Here is a 17,037-nt window from a genome sequence, read left to right as displayed (position 1 = left end):
CGCTGTACTAGAATGAAAAGTGTATTTTTTTTCTCGTCTCTATTGTCATTTAATCGCAAGGTAAACAGTTACCAGGTCGACTTTACTTACTTTCTTAAAAATTGTGTTGATAATAGTTATTTAATGTTCCGTGAATGAAAGTGTAGACAAGAAAAAATGACACATACAGCAAATAGCTAACTCTGCACCTGAATCTGCAAATGTCTTTTTCTACTTTTAAAATGATGAACCTCTTGAAGGTGCAACGTTAACATAAAGTGTGTAAATGCCTTCATAGACGACATGAGGAAAATAAACACGGCACAACTCTGCATTGTGAGCGAGAATAGCCTCGAGCATGGCGCGCCGTACGCAGCTGCGGCCAAGCGCCAAAATACACTCCTGGAAATGGAAAAAAGGAACACATTGACACCGGTGTGTCAGACCCACCATACTTGCTCCGGACACTGCGAGAGGGCTGTACAAGCAATGATCACACGCACGGCACAGCGGACACACCAGGAGCCGCGGTGTTGGCCGTCGAATGGCGCTAGCTGCGCAGCATTTGTGCACCGCCGCCGTCAGTGTCAGCCAGTTTGCCGTGGCATACGGAGCTCCATCGCAGTCTTTAACACTGGTAGCATGCCGCGACAGCGTCGACGTGAACCGTATGTGCAGTTGACGGACTTTGAGCGAGGGCGTATAGTGGGCATGCGGGAGGCCGGGTGGACGTACCGCCGAATTGCTCAACACGTGGGGCGTGAGGTCTTCACAGTACATCGATGTTGTCGCCAGTGGTCGGCGGAAGGTGCACGTGCCCGTCGACCTGGGACCGGACCGCAGCGACGCACGGATGCACGCCAAGACCGTAGGATCCTACGCAGTGCCGTAGGGGACCGCACTGCCACTTCCCAGCAAATTAGGGACACTGTTGCTCCTGGGGTATCGGCGAGGACCATTCGCAACCGTCTCCATGAAGCTGGGCTACGGTCCCGCACACCGTTAGGCCGTCTTCCGCTCACGCCTCAACATCGTGCAGCCCGCCTCCAGTGGTGTCGCGACAGGCGTGAATGGAGGGACGAATGGAGACGTGTCGTCTTCAGCGATGAGAGTCGCTTCTGCCTTGGTGCCAATGATGGTCGTATGCGTGTTTGGCGCCGTGCAGGTGAGCGCCACAATCAGGACTGCATACGACCGAGGCACACAGGGCCAACACCCGGCATCATGGTGTGGGGAGCGATCTCCTACACTGGCCGTACACCACTGGTGATCGTCGAGGGGACACTGAATAGTGCACGGTACATCCAAACCGTCATCGAACCCATCGTTCTACCATTCCTAGACCGGCAAGGGAACTTGCTGTTCCAACAGGACAATGCACGTCCGCATGTATCCCGTGCCACCCAACGTGCTCTAGAAGGTGTAAGTCAACTACCCTGGCCAGCAAGATCTCCGGATCTGTCCCCCATTGAGCATGTTTGGGACTGGATGAAGCGTCGTCTCACGCGGTCTGCACGTCCAGCACGAACGCTGGTCCAACTGAGGCGCCAGGTGGAAATGGCATGGCAAGCCGTTCCACAGGACTACATCCAGCATCTCTACGATCGTCTCCATGGGAGAATAGCAGCCTGCATTGCTGCGAAAGGTGGATATACACTGTACTAGTGCCGACATTGTGCATGCTCTGTTGCCTGTGTCTATGTGCCTGTGGTTCTGTCAGTGTGATCATGTGATGTATCTGACCCCAGGAATGTGTCAATAAAGTTTCCCCTTCCTGGGACAATGAATTCACGGTGTTCTTATTTCAATTTCCAGGAGTGTATATCACTCGATTACTCGAGACTGGAAAGATATATGGCTCTCCTTCCAGTGTTAAAAACAATTTCGATATCTTAGCTACAATTCGTATGCAGCATTTTACGACCTCAAATGCACCAAACGCAAAGTAGCCAGCGACGACATTTTTTACTGCAAACTTTTCAAAATATGCGCTGTATTTTACTTAATTATGAAGTATCACGATAACCATGGGCAGCAGCGAAAAGAAAACCAGTTCATTATCAAGCTGTGATATCAGGCTATAACATGCGTAAAAATAATTTTTTTTCGTGGAATAGTTTCCTCACAATCGAATGAGAGAGATTGCGTAGCGCAGAACACGGACGAATTCCAAAACAGTGGTTTTTAATTTTTTACACGATAAGTATAAGTTGTAATAAGAAACTAACTACATGGACGGATGTAGCTTTCCTTCGTTTACATGAAACAATTTTTTTCGAGACAAAATAGATGACTAGATATTTGGCTCTCCGCACGAACATTCCGCAGCTAGCCGCATGGCTACAGGACTCTGCGTCTAGCCGGCCTTACTCATTCACTGTATGAGCTCTGTGTTGGTGGGCATTATCACCCACCACGTGAAACAGGACGTCACGGTTGTAGACATAATTTCGTTAGGAAACACATACAGTGGCTTATGTGCTCCGAACATCAGGCAACCACAAACAAAAATACTGATACACCACATTGGTCCCATTTGGCAGTATTTTCAATGATGTAACGTGTCCCATGGTTGTGCTAATCGAAGAGAAGGTGAATATTACTATCTAGGCTAAACAGTGTGGACACTATAGTGTTCCTACGTCAACTCATTATGGACAAGACACAACAATTGCTGAAACATGTAGCGTTGTGTGAGTGTGATGTATCAGGCAGGATGCCAATCATACAGAGCAGACTCTCAAAGCTGAGGATACAAAGTCTGGTAGGTGATATGTGATCCATTAGCAACTGTGTGTTCTTCAGCCAGGCTAGGTGCCATGTAGAATTGACATCTTTGAGGCTTAAGGCAATGTTATCACCCCGGTGCTAGATTATATCACGTGGTTAACCGTCCGTGTACTGCCGATGAATATTTTCTGCCTCTGAAATTGTCCCCACAGCCACGAAATGACCATGCAGGCAACGATGAATCCTGAGCCAAGCTTGCACTGCTGGTGACTGGCCTACAAACTGTCATTAGTTTGGACACGTGCACTGTCATCCGTACAGTGCGAGCGATTGTGATGTGATAATGTGTACATCATCCTGTAAATATCGCACTAAAATTATGCAGTTTCGCTCCGAATGCGAGCCAGAAATCGCACTAAAATTACGCCATTTCTCTTCGAATGCATGCCGGTATGCAAATAAAATGAAAGAAAGTGTTTTGTAACGGTCTCTCTGCGATAACTAGAAACCAGTGTCGAGTGCTGACATGACGGAGAGCTGCACTAGGATCAGCTCAGAGAAGCGACGGAGCTGTCTGTCTGCCACTGCACGTGCACTGACGCGATGTCATTCCTTCTGGCACTAAGAGTACTGCGTCGCTCACAGCACCAAGTCAGCATTTTTCTTTGTAATTCCCTGTAGTGTAACGTGCAAGCGTAGAGTATGAGGACTTCTTGTAGAAGCATTGCAGCGATGGCGTTGCGGCCGAGGGGACGCCGGCACGGTAGCTCAGCGTGTTCGGTCAGAGGGTTTAGCTATCCTCTGTAATAAAAAAAAACTGAGTGAACGGATCAACGAACAACCAGAACAAGTGTCACAGAACGTCCGCCACGCACAAAGTCAACGTATAATGTAGAACAAAATGATATATAGAAAAAGGGGGTCTGAAGCAGGCATTGGTAATTAGCGAACCCACCTGAGTTCGTGCTGATACCAACATCTTTGCCGGCCGCTGGTGGCCGAGCGGTTCTGGCGCTACAGTCTGGAACCGCGCGACCGCTACGGTCGCAGGTTCGAATCCTGCCTCGGGCATGGATGTGTGTGTTGTCCTTAGGTTAGTTAGGTTTAAGTAGTTCTGAGTTCTAGGGGACTTATGACCTCAGCAGTTGAGTCCCATAGTGCTCAGAGCCATTTGAGCCAACATCTTTTTTCTCATTTTGTGTTATTTCTCGCAATGTTAAACTATCAACTATAGAATTTAAATACATGTAGTTAAACAATTCAGTTTGTATATGTAAAATTAATAAATTCAATTTAGTTACGATTACTACCATTGTAAGTCAAAAAACCTTAGGTCACCACTTTCTAGCACATTGGTATAACTTTGCACGAGCTGCCACTGCATAAAAATGCGGTGCCATCATGCATCCATAAGACTTGAATACTCAACTGTAAAGTGGACTCTACAGAATCATAGCCACTATATTCGAGATCTCTGTCCATGGTCATCGACAGAAATGTTTCCAAGAGGGGGACAAGATTCCAAAATTGCTAGTTGTGACGTAACTAATCCGGTAAGTTTGCTATCCTGAAAACTAAATTTGGTAAGTGCAGAAAACTTATTGTATCTCAAATAACTGATATGCATTTAATATTTTGAAAATGTATATATAAATGATAACTGTAATTAAACAGTTTATACAAAATACACCTAATGTTATTAATATTAATACGTATTTCAGCTTTTTGACTAAAAAATCTGAAACTACATCTTTGTATGATTAAACCCACACAGCATGCAAGTGTAATGGATATGCTTCAGGAACTCAAATGGGAATCACTGGGGGGAAGAAGACATTCATTTTGAAAAACACTGCTGAGAAAGTTTAGAAAACTGGCATTTGAAGCTCACTGCTGAACGATTCTACTGCTGCCAACATATATTTCGTGTAGGGACCATGAAGATAAGATATGAGAAATTAGGGCTCATATGGAGACATATAGACAGTCGTTCTCCCCTCATTCCACCTGCAAGTGGAAAAGGGAAGGAAACAACTAGTAGTGGTACAGCGTACCCTCCGCCACGCACCGTGCGGTGGCTTGCAGAGTATGTACCGGGTGATCAAAAAGTCAGTATAAATTTGAAAACTCAATAAACCACGGAATAATGTAGATAGAGAGGTAAAAATTGACACACATGCTTGGAATGACATGGGGTTTTTTTAGAACAAAAAAAAAAGTTCACTAAATGTCCGACAGATGGCGCTGGACATCAAAACGTCAGTGACTGCGCATGACAATCGTGTATAAAAGGAGCTGTAATAAGAGAGAGAATCTCCCTCCCCTCGCCCTTGGCTTCCAGTACTTGGACAACATTGCACACACCGAACTCAATGCCCCCATCACTACTCAGGATCTCATCGCTACACTCCGCACGAAACACAACACCGCTCCTGGTCACGATCGTGTCATCTATCGCCACCTCCGTGAAGCTCCTGCCTCCTTCCTCTCCAGTCTGGCCAGGCTCTATAATGTGGTCCTGTCCACCGGCTACTACCACGACCTGTGGAAAACCTCCCGCATCCTGATGTTCCTCAAACCCGACAAACCGCCGTCCGCTGTCTCCTCCTACCGTCCCATCAGCCTTACCTCGGTCTTCAGCAAGGTCCTGGAATCCATCCTAACCCGACGCATCCACCAGCATCTCCGCCAGCACCGCCTCCTTCCCGTTACCCAGTGTGGCTTTCGGCCGTCCTTCTCTACCGATGACCTCCTTCACCTCACTCATCTCCTCTCCGAACAACTTAATTCCCGTCGCTCCGCTATCTTCCTCTCCCTTGACCGCAAACGCGCCTATGACCGTGTGTGGCATTCCAGTCTCCCCTTCAAGCTCCAAACCTTCGCCCTTCCTATTAACTACGTCCGTCTGATCGGGTCCTTTCTTTCCCAACGTCCTTCCTACGTCACCATCCATAACACGGATTCCTAAACCTTCTTCCCCTCCGCCGGTGTGCCCCAAGGTTCCGTCCTCTCCCCTCTTCTGTACCTTTTGTATACGGCGGACATGCCGCCGCCTTCACCCCCGATCCACCTTCTCCAGTACGCCGATGACACCGCCTTCCTTGCCCTCGCCCCCGCCCTGCAGAGCTCCCAACACCTTCTCCAATCCCACCTTGACCGATTCACCACTTGGTGCAACCAGTGGTTGCTTAAGGTCAATCCTTCCAAAACCCAGGCGATCATAGTAGGCAAAACCACTCCTTCCTTCCGCCTCCTCGATTTCTATGTCACGTCTATGGCCGTCCTATCGCCCTCACCCCCCCCCCCAAGTACCTTGGCGTCACCCTTCACCGTCGCCTCTCCTGGACCCCCCACCTCCGGACAATCCAAGCCAAGGCACGCTCCCGACTCCATCTCCTCAAGCTCCTTTCTGGCCGTACATGGGGTCTGAAACCCTCCACCATCCTCCACACCTATAAATCCCTCATCCGCCCTATCTTCTGCTACGCCCACCCTGCCTGGATCTCCACCCCTCCTACGTTTTACAAATCCCTTCAGATCCTTGAACGCCATGCTCTCCACCTCGCCTATCGCATCCGTCTCCCCTCCCCCACGCAGATCCTGTATGACCTTATTCCGCTCCCCCACCTCCTACTTTTCCTCGAACGGATATGGATCCTCTACACCTCCCGTAAACTCGATCCTCCTCACCCGATTGTCTCTCCCATCCTCTCCCGCCCCCTTCTGCTGCCGCGCCTGTATTTTCATGTTCCACCTGCTCTCCATCTTTCCACTCTCCATACCCTCTCCCAAGGTGGCTTCCGCCATCTCACTCTCCCTGATGATGCCCTCCTCCCCTCCATCTACTCCTCCTACCAACTTTGATACTCCCTCCCTCTTCCTATGTCTGTTCCTATGGGCACCCACTCTTCCTTCTCTCCCCCTTCCATCCCTCCTCCCTCTCTCCCCCCTCCCCCCGGGCTTCCCCTACCACCATACCTTCATTCCTCCCCCCATCTCCTCTGCGCTTGGCATCTTTGCTCTCCCTCCCTCTCGCTCCCCCACCACCTTCTTCCTCTCCTGGCAGATCCCCGGCCTCACACACTTTAAGTGAACATTCGCGCACCGGAGATCATCGCCATCAGTTTCTCATGTGTGTGCCATCGTGTTTGTCTTTAGTGTTTTTCGCCGTCACGCTCCTTCGTTCACCGGTACCATCTCAGTCATCTGTGTTTGTGCGCAGTGCCGACAGTTTTTAGTGTTTTTTTTCGTCGAGTGTGAAAGGGTTCGTGTTTTGTAATTTTTGTATATACTGTGTTTTTAACCACCAATCTGTTACTTTCTGTCTTCCTTGTCTCATTTATTGTATGCTTGTGGCTGAAGAGCGGAATAGATTTGTCCGCTGCCAGCCCACCTTTGTATAAGGTGAAAAATAACAATAAAGAAAAAAAAAAAGGAGAGAGAATCAGATGCGCCAGCAGTCGCAGCATGTTGACGTTGCCTGAAAAGGGGCTTTTAGTGAAGCTGTATTATCAGAATGGGGAATGTGGTAGTTCAGCGTCACGATCCTATCGCCACACGAAGGGGATTCGAACGGGTAAAGGTCCGTTTGGCGGTTCTAAGCGCTACAGTCTGGAACCGCGCGACCGCTACGGTCGCAGGTTCGAATCCTGCCTCGGGCATGGATGTGTGTGATGTCCTTAGGTTGGTTAAGTTTAAGTAGTTCTAAGTTCTAGGGGACTGATGAACTCAGAAGTTAAGTCCCATAGTGCTCAGAACCATTTGAACCATTTTGAAAGGTCCGTTGACAAATGCAGGTGTGGCGAGAATGATTTCGAAGTTCTAAGCCACGGGCTGTTTAGACGATAGACCCCATAGTGGCCGACCGAGCACAAGGCGTAATGCTGCTGAGACAGTTCAGGAAGAAATGGAGACTGAAGCGAGTTCGTCTATGCACTGGGAAGTCAGCACTCGTGCAGTCGCACGTCGCACCGGCATTCCATACACTACTGTTTGTTTGGCACTTAGGCGTACCCTCCGATGCAATCCGTACTAAATCCATCGGCATCATGAACTGTTACCTGGCGATTTAGTGAAGCGGAGGGGATTTGCGGCGTGGGAGGTTTCAAAAGATGGCGGAAGATGACGATTGGTTGAGTAACGTGTTGTGGACCGACGAAGCTCATTTCACGCTCCGAGGGTCTGTCAACGCCCACAACTGCAGTATTTTGGCTACAGAAAGCCCTAGAACTGTCGTGGAAACTCCATTGCGCCACGAGAAAGTCACGATATGGGTTGGATTTACCACATCTACCGGTATCCGGCCTTTTTTCTTCAAGGAAATGCGTGATTCTGGTTTTGTAACTGCCAACGTGACGGGTGAGGTACGCCGATATGTTACAGAATCGCATCATTCCCAGCCTGGCTGATATACACCTACTGGAACGTACGATGTTTATGCAGGATGGCGCTCCACACCATATTGCTAGACGTGTGAAAGGTCTCTTACCCGCGTCGTTTGGTGATGATCGTGTGTTCAGCCGCCACTTTCGTCATGCTTGGCCTCTCAGGTCCCCAGACCTCAGTCTGTGTGATTATTGGTTTTGGGGTTGCCTGAAGTCGCAAGTGTATCGTGATCGACCGACATCTCTAGGGGTGCTGAAAGACAACATCCGACACCAATGCCTCACCATAACTCCAGATATGCTTTACAGTGCTGTTCACAACATTATTCCTCGACTACAGCTGTTGTTGAAGAATGATGGTGGACATACTGAGCATTTCCTGTAAAGATCATCATCTTTGCTTTGTCTTACTTTGTTATGCTAATTATTGCTATTCTGATCAGGTGAAGCGCCATCTGTCGGACATTTTTTGAACTTTTGTATTTTTTTGGTTATAATAAAACTCCATGTCATTCCAAGCATGTGTGTCAATTTGTACCTCTCTATCTACATTATTCTGTGATTTATTCAGTTTTCAAATTTATACTGACTTTTTGATCACCCGGTATGTAGATGTAGATCTAGACAGTATCCAACTAGTTACAAAATAAAGCTAGAAAATATAAGGAGTGATCAAAAAGTTTCCATTTGAGGGCACTGGTGCAGCATATCTTCAACATAGCCTGGCTCCAACACTGGTATGTAGGTACCAACCTGTAGGCAAGGGATTAGTGTAGCATTCGTGTCTTTCCAACGTGCATGTGGTAAATGTGGAAACATGAAATATGGCAACATCATTACAAAATGCATCCAGTAGACATCGATTGGCTAATGTAGAATGTGTATTAGGGAGCATGTCTGTCGAAAACCACAATTGTGGAATGGGTTGCCAGGTTACTGAACCTAGTCACAATTTGATACAAGATGCCAGTAGATCTGGGAGGCCAGACTCATCAATTTAATAAACCAACTCAAATGAGAGACACTCGAGCACACGCCCTATAGTCCTCATCTCTCCCCATGCAGTTATGCTTTCAGTCCCTTAAAAAAGGCCTTGAAGGTTTGACGATTCCTGTCAAACGATGGTGTGTAGCAGGCAGTTACAGACATCTTCACACAGCAGGATGTGGCATATTGCCAATCGAGTATCAACGCGGTGTGTCGGTGGGATAATTGCCTCAATGCTCACAGTGATTTTGGTTTATTGGTATACCGATTCTTGACTGTACGGCCTTCAAACAGAATCTTTTTGATCACCCTTTCTAATGAACACAAAAAGTAATTATTTGTATTCCCATTGTGATAGGGTGAAGCTGAACAATGTTTGACTGAGAGAATCTTGTTGGAAAGCAACAAAAAGTGATCAACAGAAGATATTTCTTGTTGAGGAGAAACAGAGAATAAACTTTAAAAAAGACTGATCCTATTTTAATGCAATCACCAATACTTCGTTTTCTTCACATATGATGAAGTTACTGGATTTAATGCATTATTTTCATGCTTTCTTTATTTGCCATAAACAGTATTGGGGATGGATGACAGGCATTAATACTGCTGCCATATATAAGTTGTGTTGCGAATCGTAATGTCAGGGTGTTGGGTCAACCCCTTCTTGTTGCTTGATAAGGTCGTTATGAGGAAGTGCCAGAGAATGGATTGAGGACACTATTTCAACGTTGTTCTCTAAAGGTTCACTTCCACCTTGACTGCAGGACAGCACCAATTTTCTGTGAACAGCTTAACAACAAGCACCACCACAAAAATTCTCGATATGTATTGACTGCTAAAACCACAGTATCTCTCATTGCATTGGCAATGAATACACAGTTTAGTAGAGTCACAAACATTCACTGCTAGATATTGGCAAGAATTCTGTGATGAATAGAAATCCTGTATACAGATTCCAGGAGAGGGAAAGTGCCCACTCTTGCCTCCTGTCCCCCCCCCCTCCTCCCCTTACCATGCAGATGCCCATGTCTCTGTCTTCATTGATTGTTGCAGTCACACCTAAGCACTCGCATAATTGTGTGTCATATATACTGCACTCCATGTTTTTATGTTAGTCTGTACAGTGTTACCATGATGCAGTATTTCTGTTGATTTCAAAGATCTCTCATCTTACAGCCATTACAGTATATAGGATTATTTAATTATTTGTACCTCTGGGGCTTCAGAAGACAACTGTGCAATAACTACATGACTTACACAGAAATGACTCATATCAGTGGATAGATCACCTCTCCCACTTTTAGTTCATAATATGTGCTGTGGCAAAGTTGAACTAGGGGGAAAGTGAGAGAGAAAAGGTAGACGATTCATCTGCTCCATATTGCTGCATCAAATTGGTTTGTGCCTGCAGATGGGCAACTTAATAAAAATATTTCCAAAGTGGGCTGCTGTCATACCTTCCCGTGCGCTTCTTGTCAGTGACTTAATTAATGTACTGATGTTTGCCATGTCACAGTCAGGGACCAAATTGTCATATGAGTTAAAAACGTGGAGAGATGCTGTATCCACTGATGTGTGTCTACTTTCTTTATGTCATATAGGTTTTTCACAATCATCTTCTGAAACCCTAGAGGTACTTATGAATAACCATTTACATAACTTAATACTTTGTTGGCTGAGCCTGATACAAATCCAACACTTTCAAACAGGAACACAAATCTAGATCAGACAAGTGTTTTATGACCATTGCTTTACATACCGGGTAGTCAAAAAGTCAGTATAAATTTGAAAACTTACTAAACCACGGAATAATGTATATAGAGAGTTAAAAATGGACACAAATACTTGGAATGTCATGGGGTTTTATTAGAACCAAAAAAAAGTTAACAAAATGTCCGACAGATGGCGCTGCACAGCAAAACATCAGTGACTGCGCATGGCAATCGTGTATAAAAGGAGCTGTAATGAGAGAGAGAGAATCAGATGCGCCAGCAGTCGCAGCGTGTTGACGTTACCTGAAAAGGTGCTTGTAGTGAAGCTGTATTATCAGAATGGGGAATGTGCTAGTTCAGCGTTACGATCCCATCGCCATAGGAAGGGGATTCGGACGGGTAAAGGTCCGTTGACAAATGCAGCTGTGGTGAGAATGATTTCAAAGTTCGAAGCCACGGGTTGTTTAGATGATAGACCCCGTAGTGGCCGACCGAGCACAAGGCATAATGCTGTTGAGACAGTTCAGGAAGAAATGGAGACTGTAGTGGGTTCGTCTATGCACGGGGAAGTCAGCACTCGTGCAGTCGCACGTCGCACCAGCATCCCATACACTAATATTTGATTGGCACTGAGGCATACCCCCCGATGCTATCTGTACAAAATCCATCGGCATCATGAACTGTTACCTGGCGATTTAGTGAAGCAGAGGGCATTTTGTGGTGTGGGCGTTTCAAAAGATGGCGGAAGATGACGATTGGTTGAATAACGTGTTGTGGACTGACGAAGCTCATTTCACGCTCCGAGGCTCTGTCAACTGCAGAATTTGGGCTACCGAAAATCCTAGAACTGTCGTGGAAACTCCATTGCACAACGAGAAAGTCACGATATGGGTTGGATTTACCACATCTACCATTATCGGGCCTTTTTTCTTCAAGGAAATGCGTGATTCTGGTTTTGTAACTGCTACCGTGACGGGTGAGAGGTATGCCGATATGTTACAGAATCACATCATCTCCAGCCTGGCTGATATACACTTGCTGGAATGTACGATGTTTATGCAGGATGGTGCTCCACCCCATATTGCTAGACACATGAAAGATCTCTTGCGCGCGTCGTTTGGTGATGATCGTGTGTTCAGCCGCCACTTTCGTCATGCTTGGCCTCCCAGGTCCCCAGACCTCAGTCCGTGTGATTATTGGCTTTGGGGTTACCTGAAGTTGCAAGTGTATCGTGATCGACCGACATCTCTAGGGATGCTAAAAGACAACATCCGACGCCAGTGCCTCACCATAACTCCGGACATGCTTTACAGTGTTGATCACAACATTATTCCTCGTCTACAGCTATTGTTGAGGAATGATGGTGGACATATTGAGCATTTCCTGTAAAGAACATCATCTTTGCTTTGTCTTACTTTGTTATGCTAATTATTGCTATTCTGACAGATTAAATGCCATCTGTCGGACATTTTTTGAATGTTTGTATTTTTTGGTTCTAATAAAACCCCATGTCATTCCAAGCATGTGTGTCAATTTGTACCCTTCTATTTACATTATTCTGTGATTTATTCAGTTTTCAAATCTATACTGACTTTTTGATCACCCGGTAGATGAACTACATTTTTTCCAGTTATACACCCAAAGATAAGACTGAAGAAACTTGTTACTGTCCTGTAACACAGGTAAGTTACAGGAAAACCTCAACAACATCATTTCTGGAAAACATAAACCAACTGTCATGAAAATTCACTATGTTGGTGTTATAAAAATTCTTCATATAATTATCTCATGCAATTAGTGGTACTGCAATCTAATTACATCATTTACACAGAGCAAACAATCGCAACTTTCAGAGAAAAACTTCTGTTTGTACAGCAACAGTGAATGAAGACCACTGCATTTGTCAACTTGGTCTAATAGTGTCAAGGTATCATTAGCTGTGATGGTAGGCAATCAGCAATTTTAAGACAGCTCACATTGAGACATTGGTGGAAAGATGGTTGTATGTGGGTCTGTTTGCTGTTCACAGACTACTAAAAAAATCTATTTACAAGTCAACACCTAGAAAGCTGGGCCAAGACCTGATACAGTGCACCAGACTGATGTTTGTGGTTGTGTACTCCAAGGAATGAGGCCACGATCAGATGGTGATTAGCTGCAGCCACTGTAAGAGTAATATCAGAGAGTACTTTGTGAAGTATGTATGTAAGGCTATCAGTCAGGTGTGTGCTATTCACCAATTATCACAGGAGGGAGTGTTTGCAGCAAACCTCTCAGCACACACACGTCTGCAGTGCTCATCCAGATGGAGCTTGTATTGTAGACAAATATCTTCAATAACTAAGAATTCAATGCATGGAGGGGTCAGCGTGATATCTCAACATGATCTGGATAAAGAGGAATATTCAGTACAAGTCATCAGCTTTGACCAGTGACCTAGGGAATGTGATAAACAGCATGGCAACTATGAAGTGATATCTGTGAAAATTTTTTGAAACGGTCTGAGCTACAGCAGACTGTCACCACAACCAAGTTAAAAAGTTTCACATTAATTTTCTTCACCAACTAACAACAAAACTGTGAGTATGTGCACAAAACGTGACATCATAATAGCTATTAACATTATGCCAGTGGTCAAAGCTGGTGATTCATATCAAGTATTCCTCTTGACCTCCCTGATCCCACAAAGCATCTTGAGATGCTCTCTGGAGGTATATTACTGCTCACAGCCCTCCTTCCCAAAATCTGTGCTGCTGTGTGATCGATTTCATGAGGAGGACAGCTTTCACTCAATACATACCTCATAGACATGACCTTCAATAGTGCCACACATTAGGTATTATATCTCATGACACACTCCGTACCATAGCAAACTAAAACATCCATTTTGTACATTTCAAACAGTTCCTAAAAACATAAATTCTTAGAGTGGAACTACGTCTACATATGCATCGATATCATGTCAATGTTTCAATTTTTATCACTGTTTAAATCCTTCGTTTTGATGTTTTGTATCATTTACTTATGGAAGCCAGTGTGCTTATGTTTCTTCATGTTTCATTCATGGATACATTTTAAATTAATAACATGATGCACATGCCTATGGCTACAGTTGCTACTCTCACACTCCCTATGTGAGTTTTATGTAGGGTTTTAACACATTTTGTTTGTGACTGAAAGCATCTTGGTTTCCCAACAAATTAACTTCTGTAATTATTACATGCTATAACTCTAGTTCACCTATTAATTTCATTATCAAACACTACTATGTTTAAAAAGAAAATAATGTTCATAATTTTAGAATCTGTACATTTATGGACATTTGCTATTCTTTGTACCAGGCTAAAATTTCCTCAGGATCTGACAGCTATACATGTTGATTTTTCAGATATTGTTTTATCAAAGGCAATTACATAATTGATTAATAGTAGTGATAATTTACAAATATTAATGCTTCATCATTAGTGACCACCACCTATGTTTGAAATTAATGTGCAATAACCACTCACTGACAGCAGGTGGCAGCACAAACCATAGAGGGTATATAAGGCACGTCAGGAGGATGCAGAAGACAATGCAGTAGTTGTCACAATGCAGAAATGGGGCAATTTATCCAACGTCAAAAAGGGCATCATCATTGGCTTTCAGGCCAAACGTGGAAGAATTTCCACAACAGCTAAGTTTGTAAATAGTTCACGTGCCGCCATTTGGCAAAATAACACTATTCTAAGCTGGTGCAGAGAGAACTGTGGTGTATTACAGGCCATAGATGACATGGGTGAATGACAGCTACAGAGATGTGTGTGGTCGAATTTAGATGCAACTGACTGCCAAGATGAACCAAGGGGGCTCCAAAACAGTGTCACCTCAAATGACCGTTCAGCGAACATTGCTACGTATAGGTCTCTACAGCTGGTGCCTGGTTCGTGCACCCATGCTGACTGCTGTTTATTGGCAATGAAGGCTGGAATTTGCTCACTAGTAACACAATCTGATGTCCACTGAGTGGCGACAGGTAACCTTTTCAAAATAATCACGTTTTATACTCCATCAGACAGACAGCTATTGTGGTGTACAGCATGAAACACCTGAAAGCAAACACCCTGCATGTGTCATGGTATATGGAATGTTTTTGTGGCATCCCCTGGATGATCTTGTCTGGAAGGCACAATAGATTGACACAGCTATGTACAGTGGTTAAAATAAATGTTGCATATTGCTGAAACTTTAATATTGAATGCTGTGATGCAGAAATATATTATTGTATCAATATATTGGTTTGTTTGTAATGTAATTCCAGTGGGAATGGTCCATGTTTCTACCACAATGTGTCAGTATGTGCAGTCTATGGCAACCGTGTCACCTTTAAACGTTGCAGTACTCATGCTGTGTGTCATTACAAGAGTTGTGTTGCATCAGGATGGTTTGGACAACAATAAAACACAATCAGAGGCTCCATATAGTCACTCTAATGGTGTATAAAGGAGACAGGTGGGACTTAGGTGTGAATGTCAGCGTGAGTCAAAGTGATATCTCTAGAACTGGCAACAGGATCAGTTGAGGATTGGCACAGAAGTGGCCACAGAAGAAAAACAGGTGTGCAGGACCAACATCTGTGTATAACAGCAAGCAGGAATCCTCAACACAATACTACACGTCTACAGCGGCCATTCTAATCAGCCACAGGAGTGCAGGTGGCAACACAGACGATATGGAACAGGCTCCATGAGAAGGGATTACATGCCAGAAGACCTCTCAATGTTCCTCCTCTAAATCAAGTTCGAGAAGGGCTCGTGTTGCATGGACACAAATCCACTTTTTGTGGACTAGGCAGCAGTGGGACGCAGTGTTCTTTTCTGATGAGACCTATATCAGTCTCCACCATGACAATACTGATATTCATGTGTGGAGGCAAGAAGGACAACTTTTAAAACATAACTATATTGCAGACTGCCATTATCAAGCCGGTTCAGTCATGCTTTGGGATGGAGTCATGTATGACCACAGGCCTCCCCTTGTGCCAACATATGGGAGGATGACTGTTGTGAAATATCAGGATGAAATTCTTGCACGCACCATGGCCCCATTTGGTGAACGTACTGGAGTGGGATTCACACTGATAAGGGACAATGCACACTACCATCATAATCTTGTGAACACCTTCCTAGTGGAGCATAGAATCAACTGGATGGAATGGCTTCCACACTCTCCATATCTGAACTGCAATTACAATGCATGCACCATGCTAAAATGAGCAGTTTGCAGTTATCCTGTCCCACCAGAAACCTTACAGGGCATCATAGAGGCCATTGTGGAGGAATGAGATTAAAGGTGTCTCCTATTACGAGGAAAGCCAATTGGTTCATAAATAATGTATTATGCAAGATAACAGAAAAAAACACTAGTGCTTGTGGTACAATCTATTATGAGGTTTTGTTTTTATTTATTTTTTCCTTGTGTTTATTAAGTGGAACTGTGTCTATCCTCTTTATGTTTATTTTCTCATGACTGTACCCAAGACAATAAAATCGGTTTTGTTCTCTGTTGTGTCCAGTATTGTCAATAAACAAAAATGCAACATTTATTTTGACCACTGTAGGTAACCTTGGGGATCATGTCCACCCCCACAAGCAGCTTGTTTTCCCTTGGCACGATGGCATCTGCCAGCAGGCCAATGCTACATATCACACAGCTCACAGTGTACATGCCTGATTTGAAGAGCACCAAGATGAGTTTACTGTGCCCCCATAGCCAACAAACTCACTAGATTTAAGCCCAACTGAGAATCTGTTTGACCACCTTGATCTGACCATGGATCGTCAGTTGAGAAACCTAGAGCAGCTGACCACAGCACTGGAGTCAGCATGGTTCCACATCCCTGTCAGTTTCTTCCAGAACCTCACCGACACTCTTACTGCACCTCTCGCTGGGGGTCGCACAGCAAAAGGCAGTTATTCGAGCTTTTGACAGATGGCCACATTAATGTGACTGGACAGTGAAAATTTCTTTATCATGAACAAACTTTTTTCTACCTGTCAAAGCCCTCAAGTCACAAAACTGACTAGATAGCTCTAATAAATGCATTTTTTAAAGATACCTTTGCTGTACTGAGACAGATGGTTCATCAAATGCAAAGTACCAAAAGAATGAAGTACACAGTTTGTTAATCAACAACAAATTCTGAGCAACCCAAGTAGATCTAAAGACAGACTGATATGATACACAGCTAAATGACTGAACTTTTA

This window comes from Schistocerca nitens, chromosome 3, assembly GCF_023898315.1.
Source record: "Schistocerca nitens isolate TAMUIC-IGC-003100 chromosome 3, iqSchNite1.1, whole genome shotgun sequence".
NCBI lineage: Eukaryota > Metazoa > Arthropoda > Insecta > Orthoptera > Acrididae > Schistocerca > Schistocerca nitens.
Note: the sequence above shows the minus strand (reverse complement) of the source record.